Source organism: Adiantum capillus-veneris, chromosome 4, assembly GCF_014529385.1.
Source record: "Adiantum capillus-veneris isolate H3 chromosome 4, ASM1452938v2, whole genome shotgun sequence".
Classification (NCBI taxonomy): Eukaryota; Viridiplantae; Streptophyta; class Polypodiopsida; order Polypodiales; family Pteridaceae; genus Adiantum; species Adiantum capillus-veneris.
Genome location: NC_140934.1, coordinates 77,561,885 through 77,587,929, shown reverse-complemented (window position 1 = coordinate 77,587,929; position 26,045 = coordinate 77,561,885). Strand labels below are relative to the sequence as shown.

The 26,045-nt window shown below is 38.4% G+C and overlaps 1 pseudogene; it reads right to left on the bottom strand.

The window, feature by feature from the left end:
- Positions 1-3,276: 3,276 nt before the first annotated feature.
- LOC147459455 (uncharacterized) overlaps positions 3,277-26,045 on the bottom strand; it is a 41,297-nt pseudogene continuing 18,528 nt past the window's right edge.

The following is a 26,045-nucleotide window of genomic DNA, read 5'->3' as shown; positions in this document are numbered from 1 at the left end:
TGTCCTTAATTAATGTGGTACAATAGGAAAAAAAGGACAAACACCAAAGATGAGCCTCTAGGTGTGTGTATATATATAAAAATAGCAATTTTTATGTAAAAAACTGAGAAAAACGGAGTTATCTGACCAAAAATATTAAAAAAAGTGTATATAGCGGATTATTGTGCTATTTTGGATTTATTTTATTGGCATTTTTGGGTTACTTTTGTTATTTTATTTATTTTTTACTAATTTCGAGAGAAAAATAAAGAAAAATAGAAAAGTCTAATGACATGGAGATGAAATGGCAAAAGGAAGAGACAAGAGAGATCAACATGCATGTCAAGGATAACATACGATGAAGTCGGGGTGCAATTATGAAAAAGTTGTGGAAAGCCTAACTCTAGCCATTTTTGGACAAAATGACAAATTCTCGAGAAATGTGACGAATGGAGTCCAAATGAAGGAATTTTTGAGCCTAAAGTGCACCTCGCGACAAGATAGGAGCACATGTCAACTTTCATGACAAGTGACCGGGAACCCCGATATAAGATATTTTGGGCCCACTTACTACCTCATTTCTACTATTCACAAGTGAGAGAGAGCTAGAGAGACCTAGAGCGTGCAGATCTTCTATGGCTTCATACGATGCACACATGATACCGGTCAGTGCCAAACATGAGAGGTAGGCTCCTCACCATAAGCTCTACTTGCTCTAAACTAACTTCATCGCGAAAAAACAACAAAAAGGGCAATGGGGCATCGCCGAGAAGAAGTTGAAATGGTATTGCCACGCAATAACCACTGACCCGATTGCTACAATACTGGATGGTGACTTAACCCTAGGCTAGAGGAACAAGTCTATGACCTCCTATGCTGATTTAAATTGGCCAAAAAAACCCTAATTCTAGGGAGCTTGCAGAAGCCAATCTGGGAAAAAGTAGTCCGAATGATGCCAAACTTCATGAATAGGTGCTTTTTGAGGTTCCCTATAAGCCTATGCAAATGCCGGCATGAACAAACTACCAGAAGATGGTCCAAACACCAAATTAGGCTTCAAACACGCAAACCATCATTTGGCTCTCATGGTCAGATGGTGCATCTGTTTACTACCAAGCTTCACAAGCATCATCGACATATCATCGACAACCAACATGTAGGGTCAAGCACATCAAGAAAAATCGTCGCCGACCATCTCCTCGTAAAAAGACGCTATTTGAGGGACAAACCGCCAAAAAGGTTAGCCATAACACCAAATGCTACCCTGAAGCCATGGGAAGGTGCTCTATTGCATATACAAGCTCAGGAGGTGAATCTCAAGAAGAATTACCGCGGAAAGTCATCTCCAAATGAAGAAATACCGTTCAAAGACTGAGTTACCAAACAGGGAGTTTTATGCTAAGCCAATAACTTTTTAATTTGGAAACTAGCAATTAGGGATTAGGGAAATTGCAAAGCACCAGAAGATGATTTTGATCAAATAGACATCATATGCATATGATGTCTCACAAGTAGATTTTGCACAAAGCTCACTCTTGTGAATACACAGATACATTATGCATACCCAAAACATGAAGTAGACAAAATTTCATGAGAATTGGAGCCAAGGAGGGTGGCTAATACCCAAAAACGCTTAGTCTAGGCTAAATCTCAAAAATTGGCTTTAGCCCAATCAAAAGTACTTCAAGTTAAAACAATCACCAAGCATGCACTTAGCACATACATTATTCCCATGTTCTCAAATGTCTAATTTACAAGTAGAGACATCATACGTGTATAATGTCTAGCTCTTTCACAGAAGAGTTGTGTCATGGGCATATGAACGCATAAAACCATTTTATGGCTCCTACAAATCCAATTCCAAATTCAATTCTGAATGCATTTACATCATGCCACGGGCTATGGGCATCATATCCCATTGTTATCAAGCAAAATTGCATCAAGAAACATCATATGTGTATAATGTCTAATGGTGTTCAAATGTCATTCTGAGAGGAGTTTTTCTTAACCAATGTTCAAATCACCTGCTTATGAGTCTTGTCATCAATTTGTAACCCATTTGAACATCATTTTCTCAATCCATGGCCATAATACATATCCAAGGTCACAAAAAAGCTAAAATGGTCACATCTTGCCCAAATGACACCCAAACTATATTCCAAGAATGTATCCATGATACATATGCTATGAGTTATGCACATATGAAAAAGCACTTCATTTTGAGCACTTAGACATCATACGCGTATAATGTCTCACATGATGAATCTAAATCCAAAATGTACTTTTTGCCACATTCAAAGCACCATTAGGCCCTAATTTGCTTGTGTTTCAATTTTGAAATTATTTGGAAAGCTAGAGACTGCAATAACACTAGATTTGAAGATCTACTCTAATTTTTCACACTTGGAGAGTCTGCAAGATCAATGGAAGCCAATCGGTCATCCGTGAGGAAGAAAAGATTATCCTTGAAGAACATTATTGCAGACAGTGAGCCTTACACACTAACAGAAGAGACGCTCAAGCCAGCCAAAGTTTGGGTAGACGAGATGACATTAGAAAGAGAAGGGCTGGTGGTGTATCAAGGACCTTTCAGAGACCTTCTAGGAGACACAGTGGATATCCCAATGAGTCCACAAGAAATGTTGGCTTATGCAAATAAAGAAGAAACACTCACCCAGCTAGAAAGAGCAGATTTGCACAACTTCTTGACAGCACCACCAACGACTGTAGATGTACAAAGAGTCTACAAGCTAGTCAACTCAATCCAAAAATATGGCAAGGCAGTGATTACTGCTTTGTATGGACAGAAGATAGAGATGGTGATTACATCTCAAATCATAGTAGATGCACTAGGGCTACATAATAAGGGTAGCTTTGTTAGAGAAAGAAGAGATGAAGTAAAGGACTACTCTCACAAGAAACCCAATCAGACATTCAAAGACCTGGTAGACCCAAGAGCTTCAAAGATTTTCAAGATTTACAACCAATACTTTCATGTTTGCAGCAAGCGGCCACAAAAGTACAAGCCGCCTCCCCATGCAATGGCTACTTCAATGACTTGGGCATTGGAAAGTAGTGTGTCCAAAGTGGTGAATTACGCCCAATATCTACATGAGCAAGTGGTCGGCATGGGTATAGAGAATCCTAAGTACATTGGAGGTGGAGAAACACTGACAAAGATTGCATATGAACCTATCCATGCAAGAGCATAGTCGCCTGACCCACCAACCCAGAATGAATGGTTCAAGTTAAAGCAAGATACAAAAGATGAACAACTAATAGTAGTGGCACCACCAGTCACCGTGCAATCACCATATGGATTCGGAGAAGGCTAGAGATTGTACCAGAGAAAGAGTCTAAGGAGCCCCCAAAAAGAAGTGTAAGATGGCACTGACAAAAGCATCAAGGCCCAAAGAGACACATAGCCAGACAGCCACTCAGATCGAGAGGTTGATTGAGCAGTTTAGGGTAGAACGGCCACTCAAAGGAGACTTTGAGGAGTATTGGGCACCATACCTAGCAAGGATAGGAGGAAGCTCCTCAAGAGTGCTGGAGGATCAATTTGATCATTACATTTGATCGTATGAAAAAACTAAAAATTTGATCAAACAACAGAATTTCGAGCCTTTTACAATGGAGGAGGTGAAAGATATCAAGAGGCAGCTGAAAGAAACTCTAGAGGATCCACTCGAAAAAGGCCAAGAAGGTGAACAGACAAAAACTGCAACGCCACCACCTTCACCACCAGGCTCCTCTACTCCTCCTCCAAGTCCAAAGCCCTCTACATCCCAACCACAACACTCACTAGAAAAGACATAAGAGACAACACCTTCACCAAAAGACAAGGAAAAAAGAAGAAAGGAACACTTATGACGACCTCCTTCAAGCAAGATACACATCGGCAGAAACTTCTACATTGGTCTATGGCACTCCAACCCCACTATGGGGGGGCTTGCTAGACATGAGCAAGAGAGAAAGGAGATTCCTAAGGAATAGGTGAGAGATGACACATCAAAATTACCATAGCTAGACCAAGAAACACAGAGAAGAGCACAAGAAAGGTAATCCCCACAGCTTGGAGTACCAGGGTTGGTCCTAATCCCACATGCACCAAAATGGAGACCATTCACCAACCCGTGAAGAGCACCTCCATCAGGATTAAAGTTAAATATAAGACACCAAGTTCCCTTTTCTAGCCCAATCCCTAGACCATCAATAAAATGAAGAGGATGTGAGAGCCGCATATCAAGTACTTGACAGAATCAGAACTTGGTCTCTAACACTGGCTGAAGAAAATAGTATGTTGTGTACCAGGGAAGACAATATGCACATAGAACATGATCATCTCACAAGCATGATCCACATTACGAATCAAAAAGATGAGGAAGCAGAAAGAGATCTTGAGACTCTTAGTACAACACTAAGAGAGGCCAAAAGCAAATGAGACAATCTAAGACTGCAAATGTCGAAGGTTTTGCATGAAGTAAATAATCTCCAAGAAGAGAAGAAAAGAGTGGAGGGTGAGCTAGAAGCAGCAAAAGATGAAGTGTTGGAGCTAAAAGCCAAATTAGAGCTCCAAGACTTGACAATCAAGAGACTCAAAGCAAACCCAAGGGCTGCAAGAGAAGTTGCAAGAGTAGATAGCCAAGCTATACAAGCTTGGAATAACAAATCAATGCTCTACAAAAGGAATTACAGCTAGAACAAAGACAAAGAATGCATATGGCAGAAGGGTCCCTACCCGGAGAGGAAAGAATGAATGATCAACACCAAGAACTCCACAAAGGACACGAAGAGCTCCAACTACAGTTAGGTACTCTACAAGAGCTGCTGGTAGATCAAGCAGAAGAAGCTACAAAAAAAAGATAGACCTGCTCAACAACACATAACAGAAGTACAAAAGGAAATAGCCAAAGAAAGGACACAAGAAACAAAGTCAAGGCCTAATGACCTTGGGATTAACTCAAGAGATGATCCCTTGGAGGTTCTTAAAGGTGTAGAAGACCTACAACACCTAGAAGAACAGCTACATACAGAGGGGGAGAAACCTTTAATAGTAGAGGAGGAGACACGCCTCCAAACTTTGATTGAAAAATCCACAGCTGAAGACCACAAGGAAGCCTTGGAGTGGGAGACATGAATGATACACTCATTAGGATTCCAAGGGCTTGCCACAAATGTGCTTAGGGAGGAATGGATGCAACCTTCACTCCCATACCCTCTCCTAAAGTATGAAGTACCGGTGATAAAAGAAAGAGTCAAAGCGAAAGCAACAGAGCTAGTGTATGAGTGAGATGTCAAAGATTTAGATACTGCAAAGAAGACATTGGACTCCCAACCAAAGTGGAGAAAAGAGTTGCTCCTCAAGTATCCCGTATTTCTAAATTACTTGATGGAATCTCCCAAAAACATCAGGGATGACACTCTATTTTGCCCAGTCCCTCATGTATGCACATGGGAAAACCACAAAAATCTTGAAGAAACATCCCACCTGGCTCAATTACCCATCTATAACACCACCCAAGGAAGGAGAGAGAATAAGTGTATCTTATATGATGAAAACCATAAAGGGCACCATTAAGATTTTCACTGGCTACCCTGACTTGATGTGTGTGATGATCACGAAGATATGCAAAACCCTCTTGGTGTGCATTGAAGTGTTTTCACCGTCCAAAGCTACGGACTCAACCATACCCTTGTGACCACATGATGACATTTGATTTGTCAAAGCAACCATCCTTGGAGGTGTTACATATACTATACCAAAGGATAATGTTCTTACCAATCTACCACATGCAAGATTTTGAGGAAGCCTTCTACAGTGGCTTCTGTACTTATGACAACAAAATATTCGGCCCCACAGTCACCTTGGGCAACATAAGGTACGAGTCATACTTGAAGTTGATAAAAACCCAAGAATTCTACTGACTCCAAGGCTGAGAATTATTACCAAACTAGCAAACCAATATCCGTCATGTCAAGTCAACATGGATGCGGATGGGGGAAGTGTTGACAACTATGACTAGCACACAGGCAGAGCCTAATTTTTGTAAAACTTATTTTGAAAAACTTGCTACAATTATTTTGGGACTCAAATGAGTTTCCATATTGTAATTTAGTAAGTATGCGGAATCTCTAACCCCACAATAGATAGTAAGATGTAATCTTGGTGAGTTAGAACCTCCAAAGCTGAGATATAAAAGCCAATTTTTGTAAACCTAATACAACTTTTGAATGAATCAACTTTTTAGATCTACTAAGTATACGTGACTACATGTTGTGTGTGGAGAGAGAGTGAGGTCTTATTCTTCTCCCTACATGCTCTACATTGGCTACATTACAAAGGCGACTTCACCATTGTGTTAGCAACAGCAAGAGTTACACTTCAACATCAAGCTTTCATCGTGATAGTCTCTTTGAAGAGCTCTTCCATGAGCTTTAATGTGATTTTTCTCTCCAACCATGCATCCACTTAGTGATTACTATATGTCATTGTGACTCTGACAGGATGAGCTATGCCTTAGACCTAAGCATGTCGAGAATCGGTGGCTTCTAAATTTTGGCATGTCTTTATATGCGATTTTTGCACTGGTGTTTAGGAGTACTAAGTTGGGTTAGAGACTATAGGGTGGTGTCCTCTAGGTGTATAGAGATTAGCCCTTGAGTTTCGTGATGATTCAACAACTTTAACTTGCATTTCGGTGAGAATTGGCTTCATAAGAAAGGTAGTGGTTGCGTGTTTAATGTGTTTTAGTTCATTTTCTTTGATAGTGCTTGTCTTAGAAAGTTGAATAGGTGATTGAAAACCATCTATTTGTTTTCATGCACCTACAGGTCAAGATTTGTCTATGTAAATTGAATTGAAAACGATGTAAATTCCATATGCTTAACCCTTGATTAAATTTCTTTTATACAAAGCAAATTGCTTATGATGCATGAAAAGAAAATCCAAGAATCATGAAATAAGAAACTCAACATGTTTCATTATATAAACTTAATTGAATACAATGTAAAGAATTTCAACATAATTAACTCTTGATCTAATTTCTTCTATGAAAATTGAATTATATATCATGCATGAAAAGAAATTCAAAGGTTCATAACAAGAAGTTTAACGCAAATGGATTCAAAAATATAAAAGCTCTTACCTTTTGATGGTTTCAATTAAATATGTATTAAAAATAGTTACCAATTTGTTGTAAGTCACTTTTGGTGCAGAATTTGACAAATCTATCACGATGACGAGAAGGTTTAAAACGTCCCATAACCTTAAAACGGCTTTTCAAATGCTGAAATCAGAGTTTCAAGTAGAAAGTTATGATGATTTTATGTTTTGTTGAATTGCAAATTTTTGCTACATGCACGGTTCGCGAAGCCTCCAAAAGTTAAAAACGCTCTATTTTTGTGAAGAAAAAGCAACATCATGTATTTGGCAAGGTTGACTTCCACTCTAGGTGCTGATCCCCATGCTTGACTCTCATCTCTAGCCTTTTTGACTACATCCCAAAGTTCTTCAAGCCAATTGTCTTTGACCTCTGGCACAATAGACAATATTTGGTAAACACAATCATCTGTTGTGCTTTCTACCACTTTTTTAATTAAACCTTTTTGGCATGTGTTTATATGTTCCCTCCCTTGAAGATGTTGCAACTCTTTTTTCTCACCTCACTTGTTTGATGTTTCCTGACAATTTCAACCTGCAACTAAAATCTCATGACTCTATTCTTGTTCACTCTCTTTGTTTTCCTCATTCTTCCTTTAAGTAATGCACATGATTGAGGTATTATCCTAGTCTGAATATGCAGACATGGTGTGTATTCCCTAAGGGGGTTTATCCTCGGAGGGTTCACCTCTTAGACTTGTAACTTACCATGCGAGTTCAAATGAATGGGGTTTTTAATTGTCAAAATTTTAAATTCTAACAGGATTATATCAACAACAAGGGTTTTTTAATTTGATTTTAGAGAAAAACTCGTAAGTTTTTGAAGAAAAAGGGGTCATTTTATTACCTTAAGCATGTAAGTAAAGGGGTTTTTTTAATACCCTTTGAATGCACGTTATATAAACATTTTCTTAAAGGTGCACCCCCTGAGGGTTTATCTCTTAGACATGTAAGTTACCACATGAGTTCAAATGAATGGCTTTTTTGATTGCTAAAATTTTAAATTTTAACAAGATTACACTAACAAAGGGGGTTTTTTAATTGATTGTAGAGAAAAATTTGTAAGTTATTGAAGAAAAAGGGATCATTTTATACCCTTAAGCATGTAAGTAAAGGGGTTTTTTTAATACCCTTTGAACACACACTATATGAATAGGTTTTTAAAGGTGCACCCCCCGAGGAGGTTCCATGAAGACTTGTGAAATCTCAATCAAATTTTTGCACATCTCCAACCTAGAATTTTTTCATGCTACGTTAGGATAAGTCATCTATTTGCGTTCCATTGTCTGTTTTTTTCCTAGAGCACTGTTCATAGGATGGTCTTTTCCACCTGTTAAACATCCCCTCAACGTTGATACTCTCTGGTTCTGGATTCCCAATTTTTGTCCCATTCTTCTCACAAGCTCTTTCTGTAAGCTGCACAATATTCATATGTGTCTACTACGATGATGCCATTTTTGCCATATTTGATCCACTCGCAGTAGAACGAGAACTGGTTGAAATAGCATCCGCATCTAGTGATACTTCTCTATAGATTTGGTAGTTGTCTACTTAGTAGAAAACTTATTTTGTGACCTCGTCCTATGTCATATACTTTTTCAAGTGAAAATCCTTCTTGAGGTGCTCGTTCTTAAGCCCCTCAATGAGCAACACTACTTGGCAATCTTCTTGAGGTTTCTCACGTAGTACACACTTCTCGATGTGCTGCTTGAATTGTAATGCTCCCTCTTAAACTTTTTCACCATTTTTTTTGCTTGAAAGAGTGAGTTTGGGACAATGTATTGTGCTTGATTCCTCTCATGGAGAACTCCTCAACAAAATCTTGTAAGAGCGCTTCTATGTTTTCATAGTCGTCTTTCTTTAGAGGCTGGAACCAAGTAAGGGATGTGTCTTCTAGGGTTAATCCAACACCCTCAAACTAGATGTGGAAATTTGTAACATACTCTGATATCAATACGTGCTACCAATCCTGCACTTGTTGAACATTTGGACAAGCCAGTTTCAACATATCCATATGGTCTTGGATAAAATACTTGACCTGTTGGATTTTTTCAATTGCCAACCCCGTTGTAACTGGTGATCTAGGTTAAAAACCATACATTAGAATGAAAGGACTAAATCCATTCGTTACATGCTTAGCAATGTTGTAAGCAAACTCAAGAATTGATAGATACTATTCCCAATATGATTGCTTCTTGCTAACGTATGATCATAGCATATCTTCTAGCACTTGATTGACTCGTTTAGTCATCTGACCATCCATTCTAGGATGATGTGTTGTACTGAGGTTGAGTTGTGTACCCAATCGTTTAAACACAACCCTCCAAAAAAGATTGTTAATAAGCTTGGGATCACAATCACTCACAATGTTACTTGGAAGTCTATACAACTTATACACATTGTTCACAAATAGCTTAGCTAATTCTAGAGTCTTAATTGTTGACTTGGTTGAGATAAACTTACATAGTTTAGTCAACCAATCTACGATCACCCATAGCGAGTCATGACCTTGTATAGTGGTTGGTAAAGCCACAATGATATCCAAGGGGTGTTGGTGTAGTCTCTCCACTTCTCAAGCTTGGAGAAGGAGATGACTTATGTGCACATCACACAATGGGGGAGTGTGTGTGTGTGTGGCTTGTGGAGTATAAGAGAGAGAGAGAGAGAGAGAGAGAGAGAGAGAGAGAGAGAGAGAGAGAGGATTTGATTTTGCTACTTTACTCTTGATACAAGCCTATTGGATCAAGCCTTGGGCTAGCCAATGAATGACCCTAATCATAACAAGCAAGGAGTGTAGAATTTGGAAAAGTGTCCTCATATTAATTATTTAATTGAATCTAAATTCTCATTGGATGTTCCTATAGGTCATCCAGTAGGATTTAGGCACATTATGAGGGAAATATTTCTAGGGGCCTCACTTGTCGCCTTAATGCCTCTTGAGTATTGGGCTTGCATTAAGTGTGTGCGAGAGTGTTTTATCTCATGCCCCTACCTTTAGGACTCATCTTTGACTTGAGCACCTCAAGAACCTTCATCATTAAGCATGACAAGCAACTCAAGCACCTTAGTCATCAACCATGACAAGCACCTTAAGCACCTTAGTCATCAAGCACGACAAGCACCTCGAGCACCTTAGTCATCAAGCATGACAAGAACCTCAAGCACATGCCTAGCTTTCCTAATGTCTAAAGTGCCTAAAGGTCCTAGGTCTAAGGAATTCAGAAATTAATCTTTGGAGGGTTTTAATGAAGCTAACCCTAAGGTCTTTTAGCTCCATTAGATGCACGTTTCTCTTTGATATACTGTCTCCTTTTGGACCCCTATTGAGATGTAACCATCTATCCTCTTGGTCCCTTGATGCAATAAGTTTAGAAGCACTTATTTCACATTGCTCTTCGGTAGACCATCTCCTTTTGGACCCCTATTGAGATGCAACCATCTCTCCTTTTGGTCGTCTATTGAGATAGGTTTAGAAGCACATATCTATATCCTAACTCTTATTCCCCTTTTATCTTCCCATATTAAATGATCAGTTTAAAATGAGAAAATAATTTGGTAAAGTTAGACGTAAGATTTTATGAAATTACCTCTCTCTTGAAATCAAAGTCGTCCTCGACTATGAGTTAGACAAGATAACGCCTAGTCATTAGTCCATGTTTATTAGCGGGCAGAGGATCCCTTTTTTCCCTACAACATCATTCCAGAATGGATGAGAAATCCATTTGGTGCTTGGGAGACTTAGTTGCCATAAGTATGTCTCCTCTTTAGTCCTTATCATACTTCCAAAGTAGAGGGACAAGCTCTACTTGGTGTTTGGGAGACGTCGTCACCACAAACATGATCCTAAGCATGCATACTTCTTAAATTTTGTGCACAATAAAATAAAGAGATTGTCTTGTGAGACAAAAATATTTTTCATTTAAAACTAATTTTCATATGCTTACTCTAAGGCATCATTGTAAGCATTAACAAGGTTCATATTATCCTCAAGCTAGGTTCCTTGCATCCATATAGCATCTTTAAAAGGATAATTCTTAAACCTAATGAGATGTCGTCGGATAATCTTACTGTTTCTTAATACCTTGCCTTCATGTGGACTCAGATTCAAGTATCTCTTCTTGATCTTTGGTTTTGGGAGGGTCTGCAATTATTGCTTCTTTTCATGGTGCTCATTTGTAAGAATTAAGTAGGCTCCCATGGAAAACATTGTGCATGAGCCAATGGTTGGGAAAATTTAGTTGATAAGCCATGTCATTGATTGGCTTAAGAATTTAAAAAGGACCATAGTATCTTTTTTCTAGTTTAGCATAATACTCTTGGTGGTCCGTAGTATTCCTTAGATGAGTCTTGAGAAAGTTTAGCGAGACCCAATCATTCTCCTTAAAGGCTAAGGCTCTTCTGTGCTTCTTAGAAACATCCCTTGTTGCATTTTCTATGAGATGGATATAACCTCTTTAATATTTGGAAAATATTATTGTAAGTCTTGGCTATATTGATTCGCATCGAAGATCTTTCCATGTGCTTTAATTAGTGAGCGACTTTTGGATCTTCCCTCTTTAACCTTGAAAGGTGCTTTCCCCATAGAAGTATGTACAATGTCATTGTATGCATACTCTATAAGAGGTATCTACTTCTCTCATTGATAACATTGATCTACTTCCATGACATAGGCTTTTAGTAGATCAAGAACCGTTAGATTAGTTATTTCACTTTGCTCATCCATTTCGGGATGATAGATTGAAAGAGAAATTTAATCTAATTCCTAGATTCTCAAAGAGACCCTTCCAAAGATTACTGGTCATTTTAGGAACTTTGTCTAACACTATGGATGTTGGCAAGCCATGATACTTGAAAATTTGAGGTTTGAAGAGGGTTGCCATTTGAGGTGCCTTAATAGTATTTTTGATAGGCATAGAGTGTGTTTTCTTGCTAAGCCTGTCGACTGAAAAAATCCAAGTTTCTTCCCTCGGTCAAAGTTGGACTTTTTTCATACCACGCATTTTGAAACATACTCTTGTATGTTTAGTTTTCATGATAGGCCAACATAAATACATTTGAAGAGTAGATTATGAAATTCCTCTTTGCCCCGTATAAGGAGAAGCATGGGATTCATACATGACTTTCTTATTGTATGGGTGAGTGACATATAGACTATTGCTATTTAGAAGATAATCATCCTCCAAGGTGAATGGTTCTTCTTTCTTCCCTAATGCAAAGGCTTTAATTACATACTTAAAGTCTTGGTCAATAGCCCACTCATGTATTATAAAAGATAGATCATTGTGAGTCTCTATTGACACCACATTTACCCTCGGCCTTTGTGAAAGTGCATCGACCACTTGATTGTGCTTGCTAGCAATGTGAGCAATATAAAATTTAAATTCCAAAAGAAAAATTTTCCACCTAATTTATTTGTCAGAGAGCTTAGTTTGCCTCAAGAAGTTCTTGAGGCTTTGTGATCCGTTTGTAGGATGAATGGAGTCCCCAAGAGATAGTGTTTCCACGTGTCTAAGGTATATAGAATGGCTAGTAGATATTTTTTGTATTTTCCAAATACTCGCTTATCGGAGTTGAGTCTTTGACTCTCATATTCTATGGCATGTCCTTCTTGAAGCAAAATAGCTCTAAGACAATCACCACAAGAATCACATTGGACCTCAAATGGCTTTGAGAGATCTAGTAATGTGAGCACAAGTTGAGAGATAAGATTCTCAAAAGTTTCTTGCTCCTTTGAAGTCCATGAATACTTAACATTCTTTTTTGTTAAGTCATGTAATGGGCCTACTATTAGCGAGATGTTTTCTATGAAGCGTCTATAGTATGCACACATACCTATAAAGATTTGTAGCTCCTATATATTCCTTGGATTAGTCCATCCTTTTATTACCTTTGACTTTGTTGGATCCATACCGGTGCCATCTTTAGAGATATTGTGGCCTAAATATTGAATCTCTTATAGGAAAAATGGAGGAAAATTTCACTTTTCTTTTGATTAATGAAAATCTTATTCTCGCTCACAACTTGAATGATTACCTGGAGATGTCGCTTGTACTCCTGAAGAGAATTTGAGTGGCTTGAAGATTTTTGTCCATCATGAGTTTGAATGCGGCTGGAGCATTTGTCAGGCCAAAACTTGTAACTTATCAAATAGATATTCTACCCATGCCATGTGAATTTTTTTTCTTGATAGTGATCCTATTTAGTGCTCTATAGTTGACACACATATGATATGTTCCATCTTACTTTTGCACTAGAAGTACTGGTGAGAAGAATAGAGATGAGCTAGGCCTCACCATCCCTTTTTCCACCAATTTGTGCACTTGCCTTATGATCTCCTCTTGTTGAGCTTGTGAAACTTGATAAGAAGGTTTGTTAGGCGGTGAGCTTCTTGGTAGAAGCTCTATTGCATGGTCATCATCCCCTCGTTTTGGAGGTGGCTCACTAGGGATGTCATCAATAAAAACATCTTGGAATCCATTTAGGAGATTAGACAACTCTAATTCATATTTATTCCCTTTATTTTTACTTGTGTTATAGATTCTCTAACAAAAATCATATACGTAGAAATAGAGCTTTGCATTGACTTATCAAAAGCAAGCATATTTACCAGGGATATGGTACGGCAGGACTCATTAGCATATATGTACATGTTCTTTTCCTTGTAGTTGAAATAAATTCTCCTTTCAAGGAACTTCATATTGATAGCCATGTGGTTGAACCATGGTGCCCCTAGCATAACATCCTCATATTGGAGAGGGGAGATAAAAATGTCCTCTTTGTTGACATAGCTTTGGACATGAAGCCTCAATTTCCTGATTAAGGGAGTAACTGCGGCTTCTTGTCCCTTGAAAGCTCATTCAGTCTTAATGGTGTCTCCCATCTCATGAGCTTGTATGCCTAACTTAATGGCCAACTCTGTTGATATGAAATTGTGAGTAGAACCAGGGTCAAAAAGGATAAAGACCTCATGCTCCCTCACCTTTCCCCAAGTATAAGAAAGGGATGATCCTTTGCAATGAGTATCCCCTTTTGGAGCTTCAACCATGGAAGCTCTAGGAGTTTCATTGCATAAATTTCTTTTGAGGCAAGAATGATAGTCATGTCCTTACTCCCTAAACTTGAAACATTTATGATCTTTGTGAAAAGCCTCTAACTCTTTAGGAGAGAGTTTTTTTAAACCTTTGTAAACTCCTTTTTTGTTGGTCTTGTTGTTGTTGTTGTTGCTAGAATTGCCTTGGGAAGAATTTTGAGCATTGATCTTACCTCTAGGCTCATTTCGGTCTCTAGTTTCCATGGGCTTAAAATTCCTTTTAGCCCCTTGTTGGAGATTGATTTGTGAAGTGACCATAGTATAGTGAATCATGCCATATTTTCAGGTAGTCATGTGCACAAAATTGTTGCTTTTGTTTGGCAAAGTCTATCTTTTGATAAACTGTAGCTTTGAGATGTAAATCCCAAAACTTTTCCACATACTTGTGGATAGACTCATTGGGAGATAGCTTCAAACTTCACCATTTGTTAAGTACTTTGTCTTTGGTATCGCTTGCAAGAAACTGCTTCATTATGGAAACTTGTAGCGTTTTCCATATCTTTGGATAATGAAAATGTAGTAAATTATTCACTTTAATAGTGCAATTTATGCAACAATAGGCCAAAGGCCCTATTGATACACATATGTAGGAGCAAAGCTCCAATCAAGGATAGGTCCCCCTCCAATTTCTCTGCACTCTCTCACTCAAAAGGAGGTGGAAAATTTGTTGAAAATTACAAAACTGTCGAGAGGAAAGTGAGCGCAATAAGGATGTGGTGAATAGCTTACCTCATTTACTGGGAAAGGATTCATGATCTGCGGCATACTCTGAATGCAGTCAGGGAAATGTAGACAAGTCACTAGAAGGCAAGGCCTATAAATGGTGGATGCCTCTCAAGAAGAAGAACATTATATCACAAACTTGGGTAGCCTCTGAGGTTGTATTTAAAAAGGAATTTCTATCCACAAATGAAGTGGATCGAAATTGGTTAGCTTGGGATAAGTGTTCTACGCCACAACATAAATCATTGTTGGAATATATCTCGCACTATTGCGATGTCATCTTCAAGATGGAGGGGCTAGATACCTTTCAACAACTGCGTGGGTTTATTTGTGGTCTAACACCAAAGCTTAAGAAGCATGTCAAGACTCAGGATCCCAAAACATTTGGGGAGGCCATAGTGCAAGACATCCTACGCGCCGTAGGATGTCTATTTGGCCTGTTTGACCCCAGACTTGTTCCACAGCTTCCTCTTGATGTCAGTAACCCAGTGGTATGCTTAGATTTTGGTTTGGATGTCAAAAGTCCCAAATTTCAGATGTTCTTGCCTTTTTCAGTCAAAAGTGCTAAAGACCGCTTAGAACCCAATTTTCTCACCCAAATGAGGTGAAACCCCTTTCAGTCACTCAATATATCATATAAGACATGCTCATGCAGCCTTCTTATGGTTTTGGTCTGAAAATAATGTTTTGGCACTATTTGGATACGATGTCTGGCAATTTCAGTCTATCTGGCCTTATCCTGTCAAGATATGGTCAAATTTCCACTTTTCGATTGAAATTAGTAAACCCTACCTTCTGAACACACTAGTCAACTCAAAATCCCAAAATTCCTCTCTGATTAGCCTATAGACATCCTACGCGTAGGATGTCTCCTGGCTTAAAATTAAAAAAAATTCTGATCGGAATGCTCTTGATGCTCTGTAGATCTATCAGAAACACTCACAGTAACTTTTGGACTTCGATTAGGCTTCCAAACACACTTTTGCATCTTTTTGTGTCTTTTACAAACTTGTAATGACTTTACCAAGCAAGTGTTCATGCATGAAATGCTCTAGATCCTGAATCATGATGTCCTACTTACTCTACTCCTACCTATCATGTGAAATGGTGAGAATATTGTTTTTGGTTGCTTTTTGGCCTCTCCGGAATCTCAAGCTCTCCTCTCACCGCTTCTACCACTCCAACTCCTACTCTAGAACTCGACTACCACCTAAAACTACCTAAGTCTACCTCATCTACCTAAGTCGAAGGATCTAGGCCAGACACACGCTTCCTAGAATCCCTCTAAGACCTAGAGAGTCCTCCACCCTCTGATCCCAACTAAATGTAAAGCGAGACTCTTGGCAAGCCAAAAATCCCAATCCTCAAGGATTAGTCTCGGTCACCTACCTAAGGTTTTTGTCCCCGGCAGCGATGCCAATGTTGGATGGATACGCCGCGACGGACGTCACCACAGCGAGAACTCACCTAGCATGTAATGTTAGCTAAGGACGAAGCTCGACCCGCAGGTGCGTGGAAGCAAGCATAAGGTGTCAACCTACACTCGACCGACTCCTAACTATTTCCTACAGACTCTACCAATTGTCTAAGTCACAGCCTTCAAGAGTGCATGAGAGGAAACTTCCTACAACGCTGTTTAGAGCCGAACACCCATCAAACAATCTCGAAACGCCATAGAACTTGAAGGAGACCCTACTAATACCAGTAGGTCGCTCTCCCTAAGGTCTATTAACCAAAATCCCGACCTAAAACACCTTGTGCAGAAACACGTAGGATGTCTGGCTGAAATCTATATGTCTTTGTTTCCATAATCTAAAGTTCCTAATGTGTAGTTCTACTCAATGTGAACGCGTGGATATGCTGCAATGCAAAATTGGACAACGTATACTCACCCAAACATTCGATGAAGCTCGTAGAAGGATCTCGCAAAACCAGACCGTACACGCGCAATGTAGGTATCAGCACGTAGCTCTCGTCGGGGGCAACACGCTGCAGTTCTCCGCACTCAATTTCGACCACCGGAGCACACGAAGCGTCAAGATGAATCTCACACTCTCTCTCTCGTACACAGTACGCTCACTCACAGACTTCAAACTTGTTTTAAAATGACAAAAGGTTTTTTCATTAAGGTCAAAAAGTGGTATATATACCTTACAATTTCTCAAACCCTAAAGTTCCAAAATCAACCATCTACTCAATCTAACTATCAAAAGTGTAATACAATCTGGAAACTTTTGTAAGTCCCAATAATTACAAGGTGAAAAATCAGGTTTTCCTCAATGAATGAATAATTACAAAAAATAATAATCCTCCGAGTAGTTACTGCCGTGGGGTGTGTCCAGCTTCTAACATGCACATAAGTCATCTCCTTCTCCAAGCTTGAGAGTGGAGAGCCTACACCAACACCCCTTGGCTATGGAATGCAAATATAACCAAGAGTTATGCTTAAAGCAATGCTTATCAATCTCCCCATCTTCATTATCACTATGCTAATCTATGCTCTAAGACTAATTATATGTGATGAGACTACTTATTTCTCGTGGAGATACATATTCTTCTCTTCATCTTCCTCACTCTCGGCTAGCTCTCTCCACCTTTGAAGGTGTTTGAGGTCTTGGTATTGAGGCCGGGGACAAGTTAATGTTTTTGCAAGTTAGTTATGGGCAAAATATTGGTGCATGAAGCTTACCATCTTCATGGCATCGACAAGGTCTCAAGAAACACAAAGCATGTATATTAGCAATCCTCTCTCCAAGGAAGAATCTATACTACAAAATCCTTTTGGAGGGGACCCAGATCCAAGTAAATCTGTTCCTCAATTGTTGTTAATTTCTCTAATTATCTCTTTCTTTTGCAGGTATCATTCATGCCAAGCTTACTAGGTATAATGTATATTTTTCTACCTTCAATCAAGTACTCTCATTATGTTCATTAAGAATCCTCTTAAGAAAATGCTTACTATTGTTACTTTAATTTCGCTACAATGCATGTTATTAGCAATATTTGGTTACGTTGGTATTAGAGCTATTGGCTTCTCTTTTCTTGCTTAAGAAGCAAGGTCCTTAAGTTGTCCATGAAAGGTTGGGGTTGTTCATTGCAAGAGGGTAAGTGGGACATGGATTTATTATCCCGGTTGGAATGAACTAAGTTCCAGGTACACCGTTGGAAACTATAGACTTAATAATAGAGTCTTTTGGGGCTTTCCTTTGGCTTAACCATTACTAAGTTACTTGCAAGCTCAACAAGAACCATAATCAACCAAGCATTGTTAGACCCTCTCCAATACTCTTTGCATTCAATAGTCTCTAAACCATGGGTGTGGCTGCTTGAGAGCTAGTTTTCAAAAGTTAAGAAGAGTAGAAACTAAAGTTTTGAGGTTTCCAAAGCACAAAGTAGCATATATATAAATTTAGTTAGCATGGATGACATAATTAAGCGAGTAGAATGAACATTGACGACTTTGATTTTTCACATAAAGGTGCTACTAATGATTCCCCCGTGTTTGGGAACTATCTTGTTACTAGGTTGCAACAAGCCATGGGAAACCCCACTTTACAAGCCAAAGTTTCTAAAAAAATTCACACCCATGGTATCTTCCAAACTCCCCAAGAAGAGAGAGAGAGAGCTTAGGATGCCTCTTCTAGAGACTTCCAAAAGAAGACTCCTTCTAGTGAGAGAAGAGGAAGAATCCTATGAAAGAGAAATAAGTAAATCGCCAAACACTTCGAAAGATATGGCTCCACAAAGGCGGCGAGAATAAAGATCTCCAAATCTTCCCAAGAGAAAAAGATTGCCGCATACTTCTCCTCATCGTAATCTCAAAAGGGAAGAGAGGATTCAAAGGAAGAAAAAATCAATAAAGAGGTCACCCTCTTCTTCATTTTCATTATCTTTCTCCTCTTCCGATGAAAGCAGCGGTTTTTCTCCTAGAGAGTACAAGAGGAGAGGACATCACAAATCCTATGATGCTTGAAAAGGTCCTACAAGCTTAAGAAGTTCAAGGAGGGAGGAAAGAGCATCTCTTTTCTCACCTATGATGGCACCTTTGGTGCTATAGACAAAGTTTTGGACTTCATCCAACAACTTGATGAGGCCTTTGGAGATGAGGGCTTCACGTAGTCCAGTAGTTTTATAATTTCAGTTCAATGTTTGTAGTTTTTCAAAAAGTAATCAAGATTTGTAGTGTGAAAGGGACAAAACCTCTTCATATAGAAAAAAGGGGTTATTCTTGATTGTTGTAATGTTTTGAACGTGTGGACTGAGGGAGAGGTTGAGGATTGACACCGTGTGCAATGTCAAATTCTTGTTTTCCTGTGTATTCAATTTTCAATTCAAAGTCAGTCAAGTGACAGATTCCTGATTTCTCTGTATCTACTGTACGCTGTTTTTTAAAGGTTTTTATGAATGAATCTTGTGTAAGAGGTTTCTTATTGAATTTCTCAAACGTTGGGATGAGAGGCAATAACACTTGGCGATCCTATGCTGTGGTTTCATGCCTTGAGAGCATGGTCAGGGGAGCGAGCGTAGAAGAGGCACAAGCAAGTTATGATGCTAGAGCCATGATGATAAAGTGGAAGGAGCACAAAGGATGGCTGAAACAAGAGTTTCAGGAGTCTGAAATGGTTTTCGTGCAGTTTCAGTTGTTTACACGTTCTTGACAGATTATGTGTAGTTTCAAGCAGTTCAGTCCAAGCAATTGCAGTTTGCTATTGCAGGCAATTTTTGTTTCTTGAAAGTATGCAAGTTATGCAGTACACAACTTTATGCATTTTTTTGAAGATTATTGTAGAATGTGGCCATTGTTGTTCTCAATCACTTTGATATTTATTTATGGCGGCAAAGAAGAAGAAGAAGAAGAATAAGAAGAAGAAGAAGAAGAAGTACTCTCTTTATCAAAAACATGGGCATTATGCAAATCGATTTCCTTACATGTGTTTGCTTGTCAAAAAGAGAATCTTTGTGTCAAGTATTGCATGCCAAAGTTGTCGAAGGATTTGTATCGGATTATGAAATGTTTTCAGGATGCACAACCCTCAAGTGGCATAATATGAAATTCTTTCGCATCCACATAGCTCTGAATGTGCAGACGAAGCTTCCCCAAAATGGGAGTAACAGGATCTAAATGACATGGGCATGCCAAATTTGCTTCCTCTATCATACCCATCTCCTCTACACAAATGCCCAACTTTGATGCCAATTCTGGTGATATGAAATTTGCACGGGCTCCTAGATCAAAGAAAACCATCACTGTTTGGTCTCTAACTTTGCCCCAAGCTATGCACAGTTATGTGGCATCTATGTTTGATTGATCACCAACCAAATCTGGGACAACTCTTGCACTCGGCTTTGGCTTCTTTCCTTTATGTTCTGACTTTTCATCCTTATCCTATGACTTATTCTGTGGGCATTCATTTGCAAAATGTCCTTCCTCTTCACAAATGTAGCATTTCTTGGCCTCCCTAAGAGCTTTCCTTTCTTCAAAGGTTTTGCCTTCTGTGCCTCCCACAATGAAGCCTCCAATGAAGAAGTTGACACATCCAAGAAGCACTCTAAATCTTCTTTGGGATGAGGACAAGGACAAAAAATAATATCATCAAGACATGTGCGATGCTCAAGATGATCAAGATTGGTTTTCTTATCTTCTTGATGATGTACACAAGTGGCATAGTAGTCGTGTTAATAAGAAGAGGAAGTCATGCTCTAAGGCTCAGCGGATATCAAGGTTGTAAGAAGTGTGTGAATGTATTTCGAAGCAGTATGAAGATGAGTTTGATCATTAAATCAATGATGATGATTCTCAATGGTGTTTTCAACAACCTGTTATTGTTTCCAACATAAAACAACCTAAAGATGTCAATTTTCAATTACCAATGTTATTTCTTTAGGCACCTACACTTTCAAAACTTGAATTTTCAAAGCCTGAATCTAATTTTGCCTAGAGGTTTTCAACGTGATTTTGATGCTCTTGATGAATATGGGATTAAAGGTGTAGATATATAGATTACTAAAAAGAAGAATTTGGCTAGAGAAGGAGATATTGTTCAAAGCAAGGGAGATGAAGTCCAAAAGATGATGGAGGAAGTAAGGAGCAACTCCAGAGCCAAGAGGATTTCCAACTATCTCCAAACCTCACATAAAAGAGACTCACCTCTTTGCAGGAAGAGAATGAAAGTTACCCAAAAGAAAAACTGGTGAATAAGAAGAAGGGAGTGCAAGTGGGGTTGAGCTATAAAAGCCACCAATATCGCATACAAACCCATATACCAACATTGGACATCAATCTTGAAGAGGTTGATATTCAGGGAGAGATCAGATTAGAGTGTAATGAAGTGAAATAGATGAAGATATCATGTGTGTTAATGATGAGGATGATGTGATGAATCAATCTTTGATGGATCTTAATCAGGAGTATCCCACAAGTGACAGTTTGAAAGGTATTTGTGTTGATGGAGGAGTCTGTTTTGGAGTCTTGAAGGCTAAAAACCAATTTCCAAGAGTGGATATGAGTTATGCAAGTTATGAAACAAGGATTTTGAATTTCAGGTCCCTGAACTACAATTTTTGATGTCAAAGGTTCCTGATTTACAGAGTTCCATAAGGGAGGTCCCGGATCCTCACATTACTTATTTGCAAATAAGTTATGTACCTGAATTTGCTGAATTTCAAAGTCATGTTTTTTCTCAAGAAAAGATGATAAAAAATCTCTCATTAGAGTTGGAGAATGAGAGGTATTCAAGTATGGTCGCAACAAACAAAGAGGTTTCCAAAATCAATCAACTTCAAGAAGAGAATGCATCATTGATGGTGAGATTTTCTCATGTTCAAGTTGAAGCCGATTTGAATATTTCTTATCGTTCTGAAGTTTGTGATGCTCTTAAGCAAGCTATTTTAGAAAATGATAATCAAATTGAGGATTTGAATCTTCAACTTACTCAAATCACTGACGTTTTTTTTCTCGGTATGATCGAGAAAAACCGTCAAAGCACTCCCCTAAGGTGAGTGTATTTATAATCTATACGAATCCCTCCATCCCAAGTTTTTCTCCCGCTCTTTGTAGATCAGAATCCCATTTCCCCACAACATAAAATTGGGTTCAACTTGTCGGCCAACAATCAACCCTCCGGAATCTACCCACCCACCGAACCATTTGATAAATGCACCTTCCCAAGGTAATACTATGATACTAGAAAACAATATTTCAATCATGTCGAACCAAGAATACATTTTAAACATTTGAAATTATCATGCAAACTATTGCATACCCTTGCAAATGTGCATTTATCAGGTCATTCCCACCTTTTTTTAATAGAATATTTTTACTTCCTTTTTCATTTTATATTAGTAAAATTATCTAGTTATCTCTCAACCAATCACATATATTCCTCCAGGCATATCCCTATCCTCGTCCTAGGAGTTGGGTATCCTCTCTCCTCTACCAAGTGTGGAGCTGGCGCCTTTACACAGATTCTAACTCTTATTTTTCTTTATCTTGTGTGGGAAAGGCTTCAAAGATAGTCTTTTTTAGCTTTCTTTTAAATCAATAATCCCGCGAAGCAGAGAAAAGGTCCGACTGATGAGGAAAATTATGGAATAGACCATCTAGGTTCCTAGCCTTTCCAAGGTTCCTTTTTACCAAACAATTTTAAGAGTTCCTTAATTAAATCACATCCTCCTCCCTTATCCTGATCCCTCCATGGATCCTTTTTCCTTTACCCTTTACCCGTTGGCATCAGGCCTACCTGGTTATGCCGATTTTTAGACACATTCGCGGGTCCCATTTAGGGACACTCCCCCATTCAATCCCATTTCTAGGACAGTGAATGAACCCGAGATCAAAACATAAACGAACGGTTATCATTCCTAGTGGGAAAGGACCATCCCCCATTGTATTCCACAAGTAAACACCTATGTCGGCCTTTTTCCAAACACGAAGACAAGTTCACACATAGATCTATATGTCATGCTAGGGTTATCCATGTCAATCTTCTTGATAAAGATTTTAATCCTAGTTTAAGTTTAGATTAAGGTCCTTGAGTTATAATCCCTTAATTTCTATTTCCTTTTAATTTTCTACTCAAACAAGACCTTAATAAAACAACAAATCTCTTGGAATTTTAAGGTTTTGACTAGACATAAGTTTCGAGTTAGCCCTGACTTGGATGAATCCCATTTTGGCCCTATTTGTCATCCATGGGGCATCTCCATGGAAGCGTTCAGTTTTATGTTCAAACAACACGATCACGACATCCATGAAGCTATCCCCTTACTCCCCCCTTCAAATTTGCAAAACGAACTTGAAAGTAGACAAACTTCAAATGAATAATGCATAGGATTTCTATAATGAGTTTTTTCTTTCGTGTGAATCTATGCATGGTAAACACAAAACTTTGGAATGCACCATTTTGCAATCTTGAGACAAATAATCAGAAACTTCTTATGAGTGCTTATGCAGGAGTGAAACCCTTCTATGCATGGTAGTGAAAATTAAGTATTAACCTAATTTGTATTACTAAACAAAACCTTGCACATATACAACCAACATAGAAGTTATGTCTTCCTCCCAAGCAAAAAAGATTGCTTATGAAAATTGAAGAGCTTAAGAAATAGTTTAACTAAGCATGAAATTAAATCTCTTTCAAGAATGAGAAATAACAAGATAAACTTACCTAAGTGTGTATATGGTAGGGTCTTCTCCTTGCTTTGAAAGAGTAACGACAAAATGTGTTGATGTAGCCGGTTCTTTCTCGCTTCACTGTGCTTGAAGACCACTGATTTGGCTATGGAAAAAAAAGAGGTTAAGAAGATTCACGCTATAGAAAGCTTGAAGGTTAGGAGAGAGAAGGTGGAGAGTGTAATGGTAATTTTGATTATGGTTATGGACATGGCTTCTCTTGAGGAGAGAGGTGTGTAGGGGTTTGTGTGAAGGAGGATTAACTTTGTCTTTCATAGCTCACCATCAACCTTGCACTTTCAAAAATGTGAAAAGAAGTGTTTAATGAGTAGGGAAGGCCTCCTTTTAAGGTTAATTTGATAAGGCCCTTAATTTATCTTGATAAGTTACTTTTGCATATCTTGATATCCTTTCTTCCTTTTCAAAGCTTCTTCAACAAGCTACTTAAGCAACAATCTACTTTTCAAACAAGTGGCTTATGCAACAAGCTACTTTTTCAACAAGTGACTTATGCAACAAGCTACTTTTCCAACAAGTTACTTTTTCCACCTTATCCTTATTCTTTCTTTATTTTCTTATGCAATTTTTGTTTTTGGAGATAAAACTAATATCCCATGCATAGGTTATATCCACCTTTTGTTCTGCCGTCCATTTGTCTACTTCTATTTCGCCTGCATCAGGCGATAAAGGAATAAGTTCCCATGGTGAAAATAGAAAGTGTCTCATGAGTAACTAAGGTGCTTGACTATAGCCAAATGTACTTGATCATTTTTAAAAAGTCGACGGCTTAGATATGTCATCAAGTGTAGGGGCTAAGAGGAGGAATTTACAAACTACCCAACAAAAAGAAAGATTTGTCCTCAGCTCAAAACAAATAAGGAAGGTGGTAAATCTTCATCCACAAGTTACACTTTGCCAATTTAGCCTTCGCTAGTTGGCTCGTCTATATGAGGTGCAATATATTTTTATTTCTTACAGTATTATTCCCTTTGTATTTCACTTTTCTTTACATCCCTTGTCAAAATTTCTTAAGTTTGTCTCTTTGCTCATTATCTTACTTTATGGATCGGTGGAAAGAGCTAATTTTATATATGGCCATTCCTCATTTGCAGCAAACAAGTGAATCCGTGAGGAGAGATTTTGTGGAGCGATATGCGCGCCCACTATTTCCTCACTTGGGAACTTCAGTAGATCAAACCAAATGGTAGACATTTCAAAGTATAACAAGGGTGACCCTTTGGGGTTGGAATCACTTTCATAATAATGTCCGTTTGGCTATGGTTATTGAAGCTATGGGTTTGGATCCTCGATATTACTGTGTGATGAGGTCAATGCATTGAGGTTTTTTAGAACGAGTCTTTTTGCTTGTTCAATTCCTTCCTCATCAAAAGATATATCTTTACCCTTACTTTGGTTTACTGCTTAGAGGGCCCTTTCACTTCACACCTTATACTAGAGAGATCAGTGCAACAATTTCACAGGGAATCCTTCCTATTGATGAGAGGCTTAATATGTGCCTTGCTTATGATAATTGCTTTTGTGATCATGTAATGGATGGGTTTATTGACCACTAGAAGATTTATCATTTTTGTATTCCTTAACATCTTTATCATGTTCTAAGATCTTGGTGCATGTCTTAAGTCTTTCTTTCTCTGATTTTTCTTGATGGATATAATGAAATTGGTTCTAAGTTCTTATATTTGGTATTTGATATAAGTCCTTGAGAGAATTACAAACTTAGCTAAATCTATTTATTGATTTTGTAATTCCATACAGAGATCCGAGTCACAAGATGTAAAGGACAACGCTAATCTTGTTATTATTTAGCAAAAGGTCAGGTTCAATAAGATAGAACTTGGATTTGTAGTTACATGGGCTAACATGGTTTAGTTTGAGTCCCAAAAAAATAGAATAATCTAATTAAAAAAGATGAGGAAACTGAGAAGTAAGGTGTTCCCAATCTTGCTAGGAGGGATCTTCAATGGGATAGCCCTTCCACTGGACAACCTCTTGAATTGTTTGACGTCATAGCTTCCGCTCCTTCATGTCTAAAATTTGTTATGGCTCCATCTGGAATTCTTTCTATGTGTTAAGAATAGTATCCTTATCATTTAGGATGTGAAGGGGATCCACAACATATCTTTTTAGCAAGCTAACATGAAAAAAATTGTTCACATGCAAGTGAGGGGGTAAAGTGAGTTCGTAAGATTGGTCCCATATCCTTCTCAAAATCTCAAAGGGTCGAAAATATGTATATGCTAACTTCTTGTATTTTCCCAATTTGAGTGAACTTCTCTTTGGTTTGACGCTAAGGAAAACTTTATCTCCTACCTTAAAAATCCGGGGAGATCTATGTAAATCAGCATAACTCTTTTGCTTATCACTTGCTCTATTAAGGTTCTCCCTTATTATTTTGATTT